This window comes from Chelmon rostratus, chromosome 7 (genome assembly GCF_017976325.1).
Source record: "Chelmon rostratus isolate fCheRos1 chromosome 7, fCheRos1.pri, whole genome shotgun sequence".
NCBI lineage: Eukaryota > Metazoa > Chordata > Actinopteri > Chaetodontiformes > Chaetodontidae > Chelmon > Chelmon rostratus.
In genome coordinates, this window is record NC_055664.1 from 1,467,953 (window position 1) to 1,484,943 (window position 16,991).

General features: G+C 41.5%; 1 protein-coding gene across 1 annotated transcript in view; it reads left to right on the forward strand.

The window, feature by feature from the left end:
- Positions 1–10,981: 10,981 nt before the first annotated feature.
- Positions 10,982–16,991, forward strand: part of LOC121608962 (kinase suppressor of Ras 1-like) — a 53,096-nt gene continuing 47,086 nt past the window's right edge. Inside the window, exon 1 of the mRNA XM_041940418.1 lies at positions 10,982–11,141. The gene's annotated coding sequence lies outside the window, so the exon portion shown is untranslated. The remainder of the gene's footprint in view (positions 11,142–16,991) is intronic.

The window sequence follows — 16,991 nt, forward strand, 5'->3', positions numbered from 1 at the left end:
CGGTGAATGTATGCCTGAGCTACAGATGTTTGAAAAACTCCAATTTCAATCTTGTTTTTTTCGCCCGTCCCATTCATTTCTTATGGGAAATTTATCGCAGTTTTTCGCGTCTTACGACGCGAAAAACTGCGATAAATTTGAGAAAAGTAATAGCACACCGATCCCGAACAAACCGCACGTTTTGATATATAATTTGCAAGGGTTTTCTAAAAGCTGCGGGGCGAGTTTAGGGACAAAAATTTGGAGGATGATGAAAAATAATAATAACTAGAAAATTCCCTCTGGGAAATTTTGAAAGGGACACGGGGTGTGTTCGAGCCGACAAAATTATCTACGTTTTAAAGTTTGAATGAAGTCTCTAGGACAAAGTATGGCCGAGCAGCGGACAATTGAAAAAGGCTGAAATTTGAGGAAATTTCCCCATTCATTTCTTATGGGAAATTTATCGCAGTTGTTTGCGTCTTACGTCGGCCTTCGATGGTCATAGCTCGAAAACCGTAAGAGATATCAAAATGTGCCGAGGGTCATTTTGAGCCGACAAAATTATCTACGTTTTAAAGTTTGAATGAAGTCTCTAGGAGAAACTATGGCGAAGCAGCGGACAATTGAAAAAGGCTGCAAATTGAGAAAACGGCAGATATCAGAGGTAGTCAGTCCCTGATTAATGAATTGCTCTCAGCTGTGTTTCTGTGGCTTTCTCCTTGTCTGTCTCTGTTGATCACCTCAGCTGTCTGTGTCTGCTTCTCTCCTCTGCTTCATGTCTCTGTTAACATGAATTAATGAACTGAATCAATAAACATGAATGGAGCTAATGCTAACGGAGCTAACAGAGCTAACACTAACTGAGCTAACAGCTAAAGGTGCGAATATAGCTAACGGCGCTAGCGCTAACAGAGCTAACTGTGCTAACAGAGCTAACAGAGCTAACGGCGTTAACAAGGGGGCGGGGGGATGGGGTTTTCATTATGCATTTGTCTGTGTGTGTGTGTTTATGTATCTGTCGTTGTGTGTGACTGCGTATGTGTGTGTCTTCGTCTGTTTGTGTGTGTGTGTCTGCTTGAACTACACAAGCAGCCCAACCAGCTCCTACATGGAGATGTGTCTGGTATATGTGTGTCTGAATGTGTGTGTGTGTGTGTGTTTGTTTGTGTGCGTGTGTAACTTCTGCCCCACCTGCTGATAATTACCTCTCTACCTCTCCCACTTTTTACCTGTTCCTGTTCAGTTTTGACGTGCTTGTTTTTAATCACTTTTTAGCTGTTGGTTCGCCCTGCTTGTGTGTGTGTTTGTGTGACTACTGTCTCAACCTTTTTGGCAAAGCGCTTGGTGAAGCTGAGTTTAACTGTTTGTTGGATGGAGATTGTTTTCAAACAATGCCCTTGTTTTGACTGAGCTCGTTAAGATAATCATTCTCAGGCTTGTTGTCCTGCAGATGTGTGTGCGTGGGTTATTGACCGGTGTGTGTGTAAATGACAGTTGCACCTGTTAAACTCTTCCCTTGAAAAGCGGCTTTTTCGCTGTCGGTTTCTTCCGAACAACTTGCGATTGTGTCAAAACCGTAGCTGCTATCAAAAAACCGATTACACTGTGAGATGCGGACAAGTCTGGGCCAGATGTACGTGTGTTTTATGTCCAGATATTCTTTAGAAAAATGACAAAATGGTCGACTTAAAAAGACTCTGCGACTCAGAGAACAGGAGTTTGTATTGTATGCAGTGAGATTTGGGTTCGGCGAACCTCCTGAACTAAATCCTCTGGTGAGAGAACCGTACCTCGTATCAGAGTGTACTATAGATCATCGGACTCCCGAGAACTTCCTGAGTCCGTCCATCTCCTCGTTTTATTCCTGACACAACAACTTTTCGTTTTATGGCGATCTAAAGACAGGAGGCATTTCTGCTTTGCTCACAAAACAGCTCTGAATTTTAACATGGGACTTAATGGGAGAACAGGAGGGCGCTGGCTGCACAAAACGTCTCACTATTTAAATTCAGTAAGTCTCTCGGCTTTTTCGAGGACATCACACGAAAGAGGACAAGTTTGTCTACAAAATGAGCCCAAAATTATGCGTGTAGAGTGTAATTTGTGGCCGTAGCGACGAGAAAAAGAGAAGATTTTCAGATCGTTTTTAGACTCTGTGCCACTCTAGCACGCACTCTAGCACGAACATTCCGCGCAATACACACCCATTATAATCTCAAAATTTCCCGCCAAACGATCACTGTCATTGAACAGTGACTGATCAAAAACTATAGGACCAATCAAAATGTGGATGAACACACCAATAGACCAGACTTGGGTCTACATTTTAAAGTTGAAATGAAGTCTCTCGGTGAATGTATGCCTGAGCTACAGATGTTTGAAAAACTCCAATTTCAATCTTGTTTTTTTCGCCCGTCCCATTCATTTCTTATGGGAAATTTATCGCAGTTTTTCGCGTCTTACGACGCGAAAAACTGCGATAAATTTGAGAAAAGTAATAGCACACCGATCCCGAACAATACACACGTTTTGATATATAATTTGCGAGGGTTTTCTCAAAGCTGTGGGACGAGTTTGAGGACAAAAACTTGGAGGAAGATGAAAAATAATAATAACTAGAAAATTCCCCCTGGGAAATTTTGAAAGGGACACGGGGTGCGTTCGAGCCGACAAAATTATCTACGTTTTAAAGTTTGAATGAAGTCTCTAGGAGAAACTATGGCGAAGCAGCGGACAATTGAAAAAGGCTGCAATGTGAGAAAACGGCAGATATCAGAGGCAGTCAGTCCCTGATTAATGAATTGCTCTCAGCTGTGTTTCTGTGGCTTTCTCCTTGTCTGTCTCTGTTGATCACCTCAGCTGTCTGTGTCTGCTTCTCTCCTCTGCTTTATGTCTCTGTTAACATGAATTAATGAACTGAATCAATAAACATGAATGGAGCTAATGCTAACGGAGCTAACAGAGCTAACACTAATGGAGCGAACAGCTAACGGTGCGAATAGAGCAAACGGCGCTAGCGCAACCAGAGCTAACTGTGCTAACAGAGCTAATAGAGCTAGCGGCGTTTACAAGGGGGCGGGGGGATGGGGTTTTCATTATGCATTTGTCTGTGTGTGTGTGTTTATGTATCTGTCGTTGTGTGTGACTGCGTATGTGTGTGTCTTCGTCTGTTTCTGTGGCTTTCTCCTTGTCTGTCTCTGTTGATCACCTCAGCTGTCTGTGTCTGCTTCTCTCCTCTGCTTCATGTCTCTGTTAACATGAATTAATGAACTGAATCAATAAGCATGAATGGAGTTAATGCTAACAGAGCTAACAGAGCTAACACTAACGGAGCTAACACCAACGGAGCGAACAGCTAACGGCGCGAATAGAGCTAACGGCGCTAACGCTAACAGAGCTAACTGTGCTAACAGAGCTAATAGAGCTTACGGTGTTAACAAGGGGGCGGGGGGATGGGGTTTTCATTATGCATTTGTCTGTGTATGTGTGTTTATGTATCTGTCATTGTGTGTGACTGTGTATGTGTGTGTCTTCGTCTGTTTGTGTGTGTGTGTCTGCTTGAACTACACAAGCAGCCCAACCAGCTCCTACATGGAGATGTGTATAGTATATATGTGTCTGAATGTGTGTGTGTGTGTGTGTGTGCGTGTGTGCCTGTGTAACTTCTGCCCCACCTGCTGATAATTACCTCTCTACCTCTCCCACTTTTTACCTGTTCCTGTTCAGTTTTGACGTGCTTGTTTTTAATCACTTTTTAGCTGTTGGTTAGCCCTTTTTGTGTGTGTGTTTGTGTGACTACTGTCTCAACCTTTTTGGCAAAGCGCTTGGTGAAGCTGAGTTTAACTGTTTGTTGGATGGAGATTGTTTTCAAACAATGCCCTTGTTTTGACTGAGCTCGTTAAGATAATCATTCTCAGGCTTGTTGTCCTGCAGATGTGTGTGCGTGGGTTATTGACCGGTGTGTGTGTAAATGACAGTTGCACCTGTTAACTGAAAAGCGGCTTTTTCGCTGTCGGTTTCTTCCGAACAACTTGCGATTGTGTCAAAACCGTAGCTGCTATCAAAAAACCGATTACACTGTGAGATGCGGACAAGTCTGGGCCAGATGTACGTGTGTTTTATGTCCAGATATTCTTTAGAAAAATGACAAAATGGTCGACTTAAAAAGACTCTGCCACTCAGAGAACAGGAGTTTGTATTGTATGCAGTGAGATTTGGGTTCGGCGAACCTCCTGAACTAAATCCTCTGGTGAGAGAACCGTACCTCGTATCAGAGTGTACTATAGATCATCGGACTCCCGAGAACTTCCTGAGTCCGACCATCATCTCGTTTTATTCCTGACACAACAACTTTTCGTTTTATGGCGATCTAAAGACAGGAGGCATTTCTGCTTTGCTCACAAAACAGCTCTGAATTTTAACATGGGACTTAATGGGAGAACAGGAGGGCGCTGGCTGCACAAAACGTCTCACTATTTAAATTCAGTAAGTCTCTCGGCTTTTTCGAGGACATCACACGAAAGAGGACAAGTTTGTCTACAAACTGATCCCAAAATTATGCGTGTAGAGTGTAATTTGTGGCCGTAGCGACGAGAAAAAGAGAAGATTTTCAGATCGTTTTTAGACTCTGTGCCACTCTAGCACGCACTCTAGCACGAACATTCCGCGCAATACACACCCATTATAATCTCAAAATTTCCCGCCAAACGATCACTGTCATTGAACAGTGACTGATCAAAAACTATAGGACCAATCAAAATGTGGATGAACACACCAATAGACCAGACTTGGGTCTACATTTTAAAGTTGAAATGAAGTCTCTCGGTGAATGTATGCCTGAGCTACAGATGTTTGAAAAACTCCAATTTCAATCTTGTTTTTTTCGCCCGTCCCATTCATTTCTTATGGGAAATTTATCGCAGTTTTTCGCGTCTTACGACGCGAAAAACTGCGATAAATTTGAGAAAAGTAATAGCACACCGATCCCGAACAATACGCACATTTTGATATATAATTTGCGAGGGTTTTCTCAAAGCTGCGGGGTGAGTTTGAGGACGAAAACTTGGAGGAAGATGAAAAATAATAATAATAATAAGAAGAAGAAGAAGAAGAAACGCGCGGGATAGTAATAAGTGACTCGGGGCTACGCCCCGAGTCACTGGCTCCTGCAGCAGAGCTGCAGGAGCCAGTGCCTCGGAGCGTGCCCCGTGTCCCTAATAAGAAGAAGAAGAAGAAGAAACGCGCGGGATAGTAATAAGTGACTCGGGGCTACGCCCCGAGTCACTGGCTCCTGCAGCTATTTCATAGCTGTAGGAGCCAGTGACTCGGGACGTTGCCCCGTGTCCCTAATAAGAAGAAGAAGAAACGCGCGGGATAGTAATAAGTGACTCGGGGCTACGCCCCGAGTCACTGGCTCCTGCAGCAGAGCTGCAGGAGCCAGTGCCTCGGAGCGTGCCCCGTGTCCCTAATAATAAGAAGAAACGCGCGGGATAGTAATAAGTGACTCGGGGCTACGCCCCGAGTCACTGGCTCCTGCAGCAGAGCTGCAGGAGCCAGTGCCTCGGAGCGTGCCCCGTGTCCCTAATAATAATAAGAAGAAACACGCGGGATAGTAATAAGTGACTCGGGGCTATGCCCCGAGTCACTGGCTCCTGCAGCAGAGCTGCAGGAGCCAGTGCCTCGGAGCGTGCCCCGTGTCCCTAATAATATCAGAGTGTTGGGTTTACCCTATGGCATACAACCGGAAGAACAATTAATTCAGTGTTCCTGAGTGATATTGTACTGATATTTTGTAAGTACAGTTAATTTAAACACAAGATACTTGTGCTCAAAAAGAGGATTCATTCTCAGTGAAGAACCTTGGAGCTCTAATCTGCCTCTATACCTGCCAAAGAGCAGTGATTCCTAACACGTCTCTGGGGGTCATCAGGTGGAAACCTCCCTTCAACAGTGTTTTGCCTACTTAGTCCCACTACACCTCCAGGAGGTTAGGCAGTGAACTCCGGCGTCCCAGAGTCACCCCCCCTAGTGCCAGTTCACACTGCTCCTACACAATCCAAACAGCACCGCCACGTTCAACTGACCCAGAGATGCTCCAGGTAGTGGCCAGTACCGATGCTACCATTTAACTATTGCTAATGCTACTGCTAACCGCTAGGAAGAACAGAAGAAGACAATACAGTTCCGATGCTACCATTTAGCTAATGTTACGTGCTAACCGCTACCTGCTAAGAGGAACAGAAGAAGACAATAAAGCTAGATTCACCTATACTGTTAATGTTAATTGCTAGCTACCAATACTAACTGCTACGATACTATCATAGTCTCACCGCTTTAGCTATTGTTAGCTGCTACAATGCTACCACAGGCCTAGATGCCACATGTAACTGCCGATTGCCACACTACCATCATCTACCCCTGCCTCTCACCAACTGCACCAAGAAAAAGCGGGGTGGGAATACAAACCCTGGTTCGGGTAGGGGATAGAAAATAAAGAGGTAGAGTCAAAAGATGAAAGTAGGGATTGGATACAGACCCTTGTTCGGGTAGGGGGTGGAAAATTTAGAAGGTGCTGAAGGTGGAGGCCTAAACCACAGACTAGATTTAACAGCCTCTTCTAACATTTCCTTCAAGAAGCAGCAAACCCTACCATTTCCTTCAAAAAGCAAACAGAGCAGGAAAACAAACCCTAACATTTCCTTCAAGAAGCAAACAAAACAGGAAAACAACCAAAAAGATCAAAAAACAAGCCAACTCTGTGTCTTACCACGCAAACTCACCTGAACAGGCCGCATGGTCCCAAAGAGAGACTCTAGCTGGCCACAGCGAGAAGATGGGGCGGGGAAAGCAGAGCAGAGGAGAGGTGTCTTGTTCAGACTTTAACCTCTTCTCTTGCCGGGTTAGGCATGCATGTCCTCTGCCTGCCTGCCCCCCCCCCCCCACTGTCCCTATTTCACCCCCCAACTACTATTATTTCTCCTGATCCATATCCACTGACTAGACCTAGCAGCCTCATCTGACATCTCCCTCACTGTCTTTCTTAAATTTTGCCCATGCACTCCCAGCTCCCTCAACAGTGAAACAGCTGACCCTGCAACAAAACCTCTACACCCCACTTCAACCGGACAGACCCTGGTCTTCCATCCCCTCTGCTCAGATTCTGTCTTTAAATCTGCATACTTAGTCTTCTTCCTTTCATAAGCTGCCTCCACTGAATTTTCCCAAGGGACTGTTAACTCAATAAAATACACAGTCTTTTTACTCATGGACCATAAGACAATGTCTGGCCTCAGATTACTATAAACTATTTCCTGGGGCACAACTAGCTTTCCTCCCAAGTCGACCTGCATTTGCCAATCATCAGCCCCTACCAGGCAGCCACCTACCTGCTTTCTCCCTGACTTAGCAGCTCTATTTTTCTCCCCCTCTCGAACAAACTGCACATCTAACCTCTCCTTTCTAGAACTTCCATACTGGTGTTCATGATTATATTGACATGTTGTTCATAAGTCTTCTCCATACTGCCCAGTACAGTAGTTCTTGTGGAAAAAAATGAAATTGCTTTTATTTTAATGAATATATTTTACTTAAAAACAACCAATCTGCTAGCTATTGAGTCTAAAACATGCAAGAATAAGCCTTAACTATTCCCATCCAGTGGTGGATTCAGGCTGTCTGAGGAGTGGGGATGAAAAAAATAAAAGGGCATGAGCTGCATGTGGTGGGGCAACAACATGCAGGAAGACCTGGTTGTACAGTGCTTTATTTGTGTGTTCATGTGCTGTTTCATGCCTTATTTTGAGTGTTTGGCTTTGGCAGCAGATGGCACTGTATTCCATCTTATCACACAGACTGCTTTCTGAACAGTTGGTCTGTGTGGCAGATGGATGAAAGAAAGAAAACTAAGGGATAGTATAGGATGGGAGATAATAGGTCTTAATGCATAAGACACTAGGTGGAATGAATTTAAGAATGAGGTATTGTACACACAGTACAAACAGCTGTTTTCTTCCAGCCTTAACCTCTCACTGTCTCTTATTGGATGCTGTCACTCATTTTTGGAAGCCTGCCGTGGTTTCCTCTTAGTAAGTACTGTATAGAATATGTGATTCAACTAGTTTTTTTAGAGTAAAGATACTAGTTCTGTGATCATCTGAGCAAATCCATCAAGTGTCATTCTTTCTCACCTTTCTCTGTCTCCTTTCCACTTTTAAAAGGTTGCCATGTTTATTGGTGGTGACTGTTTATTGATGTGGCGAGTACATAGTCATACATGGTACACAGAAAATATCAATCACAATCTGTCATTCATACATTTTAATATTTATCTGTCCTATTCTTCGAGAAACCATTCATTGTTTATTCAGGAGGTTCCTCTAAGTACGTACTGTGAACAGTATATGATGCAACTATTTTCCCAATTTTTTCTAGATATCAGTACTGTGATCATATCAGTAAGTCCATCAAGTGTTATTCTTTCTCACCTTTCTTTTCTGTCTCCTTTTACTTCTTAAAGGTTGCCATGTTTGAGAAAATATTCTGTGTTGCTGTGCTGTTTATTAATATGAATAGTCAATGAAAATATCACTAAATCTGTCATTTTATTCATTTTAATATTCATCAATGATCATATCTCACCTCTGTTCCTCTCTGTCCTCATTTCACGATCCCATCATATGTTGTCCATTGTTCAGGAGGTTAATTCGACCAAGCAGCCTTTTGGTTTCTGCTAAGTCCTGAGTGGAATAAGGGGACTGGGAGGATGGTGAAGGTTTAAGTTTATTAGACAAGTACACATACACCAACAAGACAGTGTACAAGCATTGTCACGAGAAAGTTTGTTTTCTTTCATAGGCTTCACTGTCTTCCCATCAATACCTGGCGGTCTCGGCTCAAAATACCTGGGCCCATTTTTTGTCCCAGCCCAGTCCCACTTACACATGAGATACCTTGATCATTGATCACATTTCTACACTGGCTATATATGTGTAGCCCGTGGAATTAGATGCCACGCAGGACACATTTACTTCAAGGGTTCTTTGAGCGCCACATTTATTTCTGACCATACAGGTCATTCTTTAACAGAGTGTTTCAATTTCTCAGTCCAGGGGAGCAAACAGCTCTTTTGTGGCTGACTGAAAATAAAATGAATCAAAGAATGAAATAATAAAAGAAACAAAATAAAACACAGCAGTGGACTGGCTAATTACAGAACATATGAAATAACATTTGTTAAATACATATTTTACACCATTAACCACAACTGTATCTGTGCAAAACAGCCAAGAAATGTACAACATATTTTTTACAGGACACTTATTCCAACAAGCTTCACTAAACGCACGTGGGACTTCCCGGAGATTGCACTACTCCACACACGGTTAATTACCTTAAAACAGAGTCAAAACAATAATGTAAACCCTGTACATTTCTCTAGTAACCAAGTGAAATCACACAGTGCGGTTTGGTGCACGCCGAAATTACCATGTGCTCGAGAACACCGTGGTCGACGACCAGCCTTCAAAATGCCAGGACACAAACTCCAGTAGTGCCTAAATCAAATCATCTCGTTAAAATATCAACATATATTGTCTTTTCACGTTTGTACGTGGATATTTTACATGATATTCATCTGTTTACCTACTACTTTACACGACGGGACCGTCCACTCTGCACCTTCCCGGGTTGTCCACGCGTAAAACAGGAAGCACAACTCTGGTGCACGTGCAGGGTAACAATAATATCACCACCCACTGCCGCCTTGTGGCCAAAGTTGGCAATAACAAGTGAGCCTGTGACAGTGCACTTACAATTTTTTACTCAGATTTAAAGGAAATTACACCAAAAGGAAAACAACAAAGAACACATGTACTAACACTAAATTAACTAGGGGAATTATATCTGTCGTATCCATGGTGAACATGTACTTGAAAGGTATTATGGGATACACCGGAAGGAGGCTTCAGTTTAATAAACGTGTGAACAGGAGATGGACGCGTGTGACGGAGTGTCATTATTATACTCATAGATTTAATTGTGAATGCTGAATGCTGAGCAAAAGCAGGTACACAACAATATCCATCCTAAAAGGAGAATAATACTGGATTTTACCACCCGGTTACATATGTAAAGTTTTTAACAGTTCTATTATTATAAGTATCCATGGAAATGTGTGACAAGCAGTCAGGAGTACAGGACATCACATGCAGCAGGTGTTTGTTTCTGTCAAACTGCTGGACCTGTATCAAGTTACTTATGTTAGCAGTGAAAAAAGAAACAACATACCTTTTTCAAAATAAAAGCATAAAACATCGCTACAAAATGATATGACATTGTAAAAACAACCTACTGTTCTTTTCAAATTGATGATAATTTAAAAAGTTGTGCTGCTCCTTTTTAAAATCCTTGCCCCATAAAACATAACAGTATGTAACAGTTTTATAGGCCGTGATGACAGAAAGTAGTCCTGAAGTGTACAGGAGGTAAGTGGGAAAGGTAAAAGTAAAAAATGAATATTTATACGATGTCTAGCTGCTTCAGATTCACTTGATCATATTAGTTGCTCTGGAGCCAATTGCATGGAACTGTTGTTGTTAAATGAATCTATTCTTCCGTTAGAAAATAAATTAAATGTATTGTCACCTCCCAAATGCATTCATATTGCATTAGGCTAAATTGTTGCCCCCAAACTGTGGATTATTTTCTTCATCGCTGTAGATCTCCCCCTCCACTGATTTCTTGAAATGACCGTTTCAGCTTTTCGATTTTCATTCTTTATTAATTCTGTGCTATGCCCGTTCTTAGTGTTTTAGCTACAATGCCATTTGAAGGAAGTGGTTAAACTTGTGCTGCCTTGTTCTTATTTCGGTTAGCTTGGAAAAGTAGACTTGAGGCTTCACGGAAATACAAATACGGAAACTTGTTTGAAGCGTGTGTGTGAGCGCAGCGCGTCTTCAGGACGCAGATCTGACGGAGGAATGGACAGAGAGGCGGACAGAATGGGCCGCAGCACAGCGAGGACGGCCGGAGCTCAGGAGCCTCTGCATCAGCACCAAGTCATCCACACTCTGGTGGGCTTCTCCATCTCCACCCTGCAGGCTCCCAGGACCAGATGCGCCGCATCCAACGACCTCCCCCATCGGGAGATCCGCTCTGCAGAGGTAAGATAGAGGAGATACGGGGGTCGTGAGTGCGTCGAGCGTCCAGCAGTCCTATAATGTTACTTTGGTGTGTGGAAAGTCTGCCAGCGTCTTGCTTGTTACAGGGAAACCTTACTAATGAAGCTGTAATAAGTGCACATCAGGAATGTTCACTACATTGCCGCTGCAAGCGTTTTTTGTTCATGGTCACATTTAATACGACTCGAGTAGTGACAAGTTAGATTCGTTGCTGTATGTGATGGAAGTCCCTCCAAGGTTACTGAAATTTGAGTGAGATGACCACTTGTACTGTTAAAGAAATGGCTAAATGGATGTGTGTGAGAGTGTGTGTGAGAGAGAGAGAGGACACTGATGACCTAAAACCTCTCAAAGCAACAGTGCCAGGCTCTTGGTGAGCTTTCATGGATATATTAGGAGCCTTGCTGCTAATTGGTCCCAGTGGCCACGCGCAGTTCTGCAACAAAAATCCCTGTGGCCCAAAAAGCATTTGCCCATAGAGCACTGGTATAAAACAGACATCTGTAAAGCTGTTTACAGGACAGCCCAGACTGTCAACAAGGTTAATAAGCTCTCTATGTTTTAATTTCAGTTTTAATAAGTTTTAATCCATGAAGGTAAAACTTCCCAGAGCCCAGAAAAGTGATATTAAAGCATGACAGCCCAACACATCTATGGACTAAGTGGGAACAGTACCAGTGAGTGAAAATCTAATTAGCAACAGAAGCACACCTGGAAGCTAGAGAACTTCCTAGAGAACAGGAAACATTATGCATGAAAGTGAAAGTGAACCATTTTGGACTCTGATACCAATTCTGGTGATACATCCATGTGGCCACAGTATCCACAAGTGGTATTTACAGAATAATTGCCTATTGAATTTGTCAAGAATCCCAGGCCAGTTGCTTAGAAGACATTAATAATAGTAAGAAGAAGAAGAAGAAGAAACTTTTTTTTGAAGAGCACCTTTCATACAAGAATATGGCTTAAATTAGTTGAGGACAAAGAAATCACATGCACCAAGTGCTTCATATCAAGAGAATTAATGCAAACTCCAACTTATGGAGAATAATACCCACTTGTTAATAATAGCAAAAAATAGGATTGAATCAGGATGAAAATGGAAGAAAGAGAATGCATAACATAATATAATAAAAAAAATAACTGAATAATAGTAATAAAAAATAATAATAAATAAAATGAGTGCAAAATAATCAATAAGGTACACCATTTTAAAAAGCGAGCTGGTTAAAGGGTAAAGTGGATAGACAAGTTTTCAGCTTTCTTTTAAAAATATTCAGCGAGCTGACTTCTCTCTATAGGTAGTGTGTTCCTGAGCTTTGGAGTGTAATTGACAAAGGCTGCATCCCAGATTTTCTTTTCAGCAGCAGATGATCACAGTGTTCTTAAAGGCAAATAGTGAACATGGGATTCAGCAGTGTATCTTGGTCTGAGCCCATTAAGGGCTTTGTATATGAGATCAATTCAAAGATCAATTCTAAATGTGACAGCTAAAACTGGACTAATGTGCTCTCTCCTCTTGGTTCTGGTTAGTAGCCGAGCTGCAGAGTTTTAAATGAGCTGAAATCTCACAGTGTTTTTTTTCAGGAGGCCAGTAAATAATGTGTTACAGTAATAGTTGGCTTGAAATACAGGCATGAAGCAATGCAATGTTTTCATCTGCATCACAGATCTGTCACATGGGCAAGTTTCCTTTCTCGTTAGTTTTCTATCTGATTGTGGCCTTGACGTGTGGTGTAGCTAAGGAGTGGATGTTGCTGCACTGGGAGGAGCACTGAGCCTGTGTTGTATACATGTCTGTGGCAAGAGCCTAAATTTAGCTGTGGTTCCCTCCCACGCATTCTGAGCATATCCTGTTTGGAAGAAAATTAAATGACGTTAAAGACTGTGGGAGGGGAAGACAAATATGTTGCTGTGCTAGGGCTCATGTTTCAGATGGAAATGTGAGGGAGGTGTGTACAATCAATGATGCACTGACTGACGGTTGCTAGATTTGACAGTTCTGTTTTTCCTTTTCCAGTCCCTTTTATTACCTTCTTAACCTGCCTGACCCAGAGACAGGTCCATTTTCATGAATTCACGTTGTCATTGTTTAGTAGTAATCGAAACTCACAAAAAATGTTAATGCCAAATGATGAAGACAGAATTTGAAAAAAAATTACAAGACATTAGAATGGTTCCACTTCACATTTATGGCATCTATCAAGAAAATATATTGTGAGACCGTGTCGATCTGTTTTTCTTTTAAATTAAAAAAAATCCAAAGCAGGGGCAAGTCAAGTGTTTGGTGGCAGAAATTTATGCCATTCACCACTCATAACAAAAGAGGTTTTCTCATGTCCACAGTCATGAAAACATGTCAGTGTTAAGCTACACACAGTCACACATTGTTGCAGCACACACTACAAAAAATGGAAATAGCAAATATCTGAACATGACACATACACGCCCATCCACTTTGCACACGTTGTGCTCTCCTCCAAAAAGACACAGAGCAACAGGAGCAATCATTTGGAGCTCTGGTTTGGTCTCCACCAACTCCTGCAGAAAATATCTGACTCTTTATCTGCGAAATGCTTCACTATTTTCACCAGCTGCAGCGCCCCTTGTCTCTAACTGTCACTAACATCTGTTTGGTAGAGGCATCAATGCTTTTTCACTGAAACAGTTGCTTGCTGTTGCTGGAAACAAGGTTGATGAGAGTGGAGTCACAGGCTGGAAAACCAAACCAAGAGGCTAAAAAAACCACAGTTGAGCTGTAGAGTCAGGCGGGATACTACTTTACAAAAATTGTTAAGTGCCACTTTAAATAAGAATTTAAGTAATTTTCAGGGCAAGTAGACTTTGGTCTTTGATAAATACATATTCATCATGGCATCATGGCCAAAACCAGTAGTCCAATAACAATATGTGATAATTACATTTTTTCTGCACAATGCTGTCTGGCTGATTTTTAAAATGTGAACAATCCATTCTATTAATTGTGGGAGTTTAGCAGAAGAGCTTGAATACACCAGAAATGTTGTTTTTGTTGCCTAAATGTCAATAGGTATGTTTCCATCCACCTGTTTTTGTGCACATTTTCAAATTATGCATTAACAGACCTCCTGGGCTTTGTTGGCTCTGTTGGTTGAGAGTATCAAATATTAACTCTAGATTCCTAACAGCCTGCGTTATACTATTTTGAGAGACCAAGATTAACACTTCAAGAGTTGATGAAATTTTGGGGCGACCAAACAGAATGACTTAAGACATTGTCATTATAAACATTTTAGTCTATTAGTCCCATGCAAGTCTAAAATGTTTAAAATTATGGGGACTTTCAAAAGTTGCATTTGTGGAGACAGCATGAAAATGTTGTATCAGGAATCAGTGACCGTGTTAGAGTAGTTTCAGCCTTCATAAACTCACAAGCAGTTTAAAACAAACTCCTGAAATGTCTTCACACTTATTTTAACAGTTTGCTCTACAGTTTAACAGCAGACTTCTGGTGTGGACCACCAGTCAGGGGGATTTCCTCAAACTGAACCCAATCTCATGCATGCGCCTCTATCATGCTAAGGTGAAGAATGAAGAGAAACCAAATTGGAATTCAGTTTTATTATCAAACTATGTATTCTTTGCAGTCAAATTTTCTGTGGCTACAAATTCCATAACCATGGTGATGTTTTGCATCTAATTTATTGTAACATAGATCACACGTGCTATAGATATAGTCATAATGTCCTTGCAAAATAGCAAACGAAACTAACTGAAAGTACCATCCAAGGGTCCATCCGTTCCTTTGACATTCACATTGTTAACTTACTGGGCAGCATGAAGATGCTTTCGTAATTAAAACGTACCATGAAGAAACACATTATCTGTCATTTGTCGTACTTTGGTTTAACGCTTATGAATTTTGATCTATATTCTGATATTTTGAAAACACAGCCAAGCACTAGTTTGCCATTGAAGAAAGTATGTTTATTTTGTGTGCAAAATCACAACGTGTCTTGATACACAAAGAAAAAAAGACAATAACAGAAAGAAAAGATAGCAATGTAAAGCATGCAAAACAAAAAAAAAAAAAACAGGTTCAAACAATTATTTTTTTTGTTGTAATTGACAGAAAGTTTTATAAAAAGAGCATACCCAGGAAAAGGTGGCAATTACACAGTTTAATGACAGGAGAGAGAAATGAGGTAGATTTCAAAATCTCAAAGGTGTTTCCCTCTGATTGGGAAAAGAAAGTATTCCACAGCAGTGAAACGTGGTAAATTCTCTGCCACCAATAGATTGCTCGCTAGGGCTCAAGCCCCAAAGGGACAATACTATATTGTGTTTGTGCAGATTTCTTCTTATTATTATTATTATGTCATTAAGGCCCAAAAAATTCAATTTTGAATTTGGATTAAAACACTGAGATCTGAGTGTACATGATGGGGGACTGTAAGGCCTGAAAAACTCTGATAGGTAGTGACATATTAATCCATGAGGTTTGCAGGTAATCCACAGTAATACAGTAGTGCTAGTTTGTCACTGGATCTGGATGCAACATGAAACCAGTGTAAAACAGTTTAAGTGTTATGTGTTCACATTTTTTTGTTCGAGTAAGAATTCTAGCTGCTGCATTTTGTAATTATCTGAGTTTTAAACTCTTAAAGAGTGGAAGACCTGAGGAGAGCGTGCTACAGAAATCCAATCTAGAATAGATACAAGCATGAATGAGAATTCCTGCATCTCACTGTGTTAGACATGGGTGAACTCTGGCAATGTGACAGGTGAAAGAAAGTTGCTTTGGTGATATTGGTATGTTTCTCGAAGGAAAGAGGAAAGCCAAACGTGACACCTAGATTTTTTAAGTATTTGAAGTAATAATACTGCTATCAAAGCTGAGAGGGGTATTTAACAAATTGAATTGCTGTTTTTTTGGCCCAATGATAGGGTTGGGCAGTATGCAATTTTTGATACTGTTAAAGCTTCCCCAAACATTCCCACAGTATACAGTATGACCAGCGGGTTAGAAATAGACATTGGAGGACTGTGAGGGAGCCACTAATCACTGCTATACTGCTATCTGCCACAAAGTGGCTACAGAGCACTACAACTGTGATTTTCTTTTATTATATTTTTTTTTTTTACACGAAATAAGAAAATGTGAAATATTCAATCTCTAATTAGTCAATCATGTCAAACACACCATGCAAAACTGAGAACTGAGAAGAGGCCAAGGCCTGAGGTGTGCTTCAGGTCATTGACAACCTCAGACAGCGGTTTCAGTCGAATGAATTGGCCTGAAACCAGACAGTGGTGGCTCTAAGGCTATTGTAAATGGACTGTATTTATATAGTGCTTTTCTAGTCTTACCGCCCTTTATGCTTGACAAGCGCAAACATACACCCTTTCGCACACACATTCATACACTGGTGGCAAGATGCCACCTGCTAATAATGAGCAATAACCATTCACATGCACACTCACACCAATCGCACGGCATCAGGAGCAATTAGGGTTCAGTATCTTGCCCAAAGATACTTGGATACATAGACTATAGGGACCAGGGATCAAACCACTGACCGATCAATGGACGACCGAGCCACAACAACCCTGTGTTCACATTACAGCAGTGAAATATGATGGAAATGGCTGTGAAAATACTAACAAAACTGTCAGGAAGGTGGAGTTTGGTTAAAGACAGAGACGCACTAACATGGACTATGGCATGGCAAGAAACACACTTACATGGGCTGTGGTATGACAGAGACAAAGACAAAACTAGAAATAAACTTTCATGGACTGAGGCATGGCTAGAGACAAGGACTAAACAAGGAAACACTCACATGAAACATG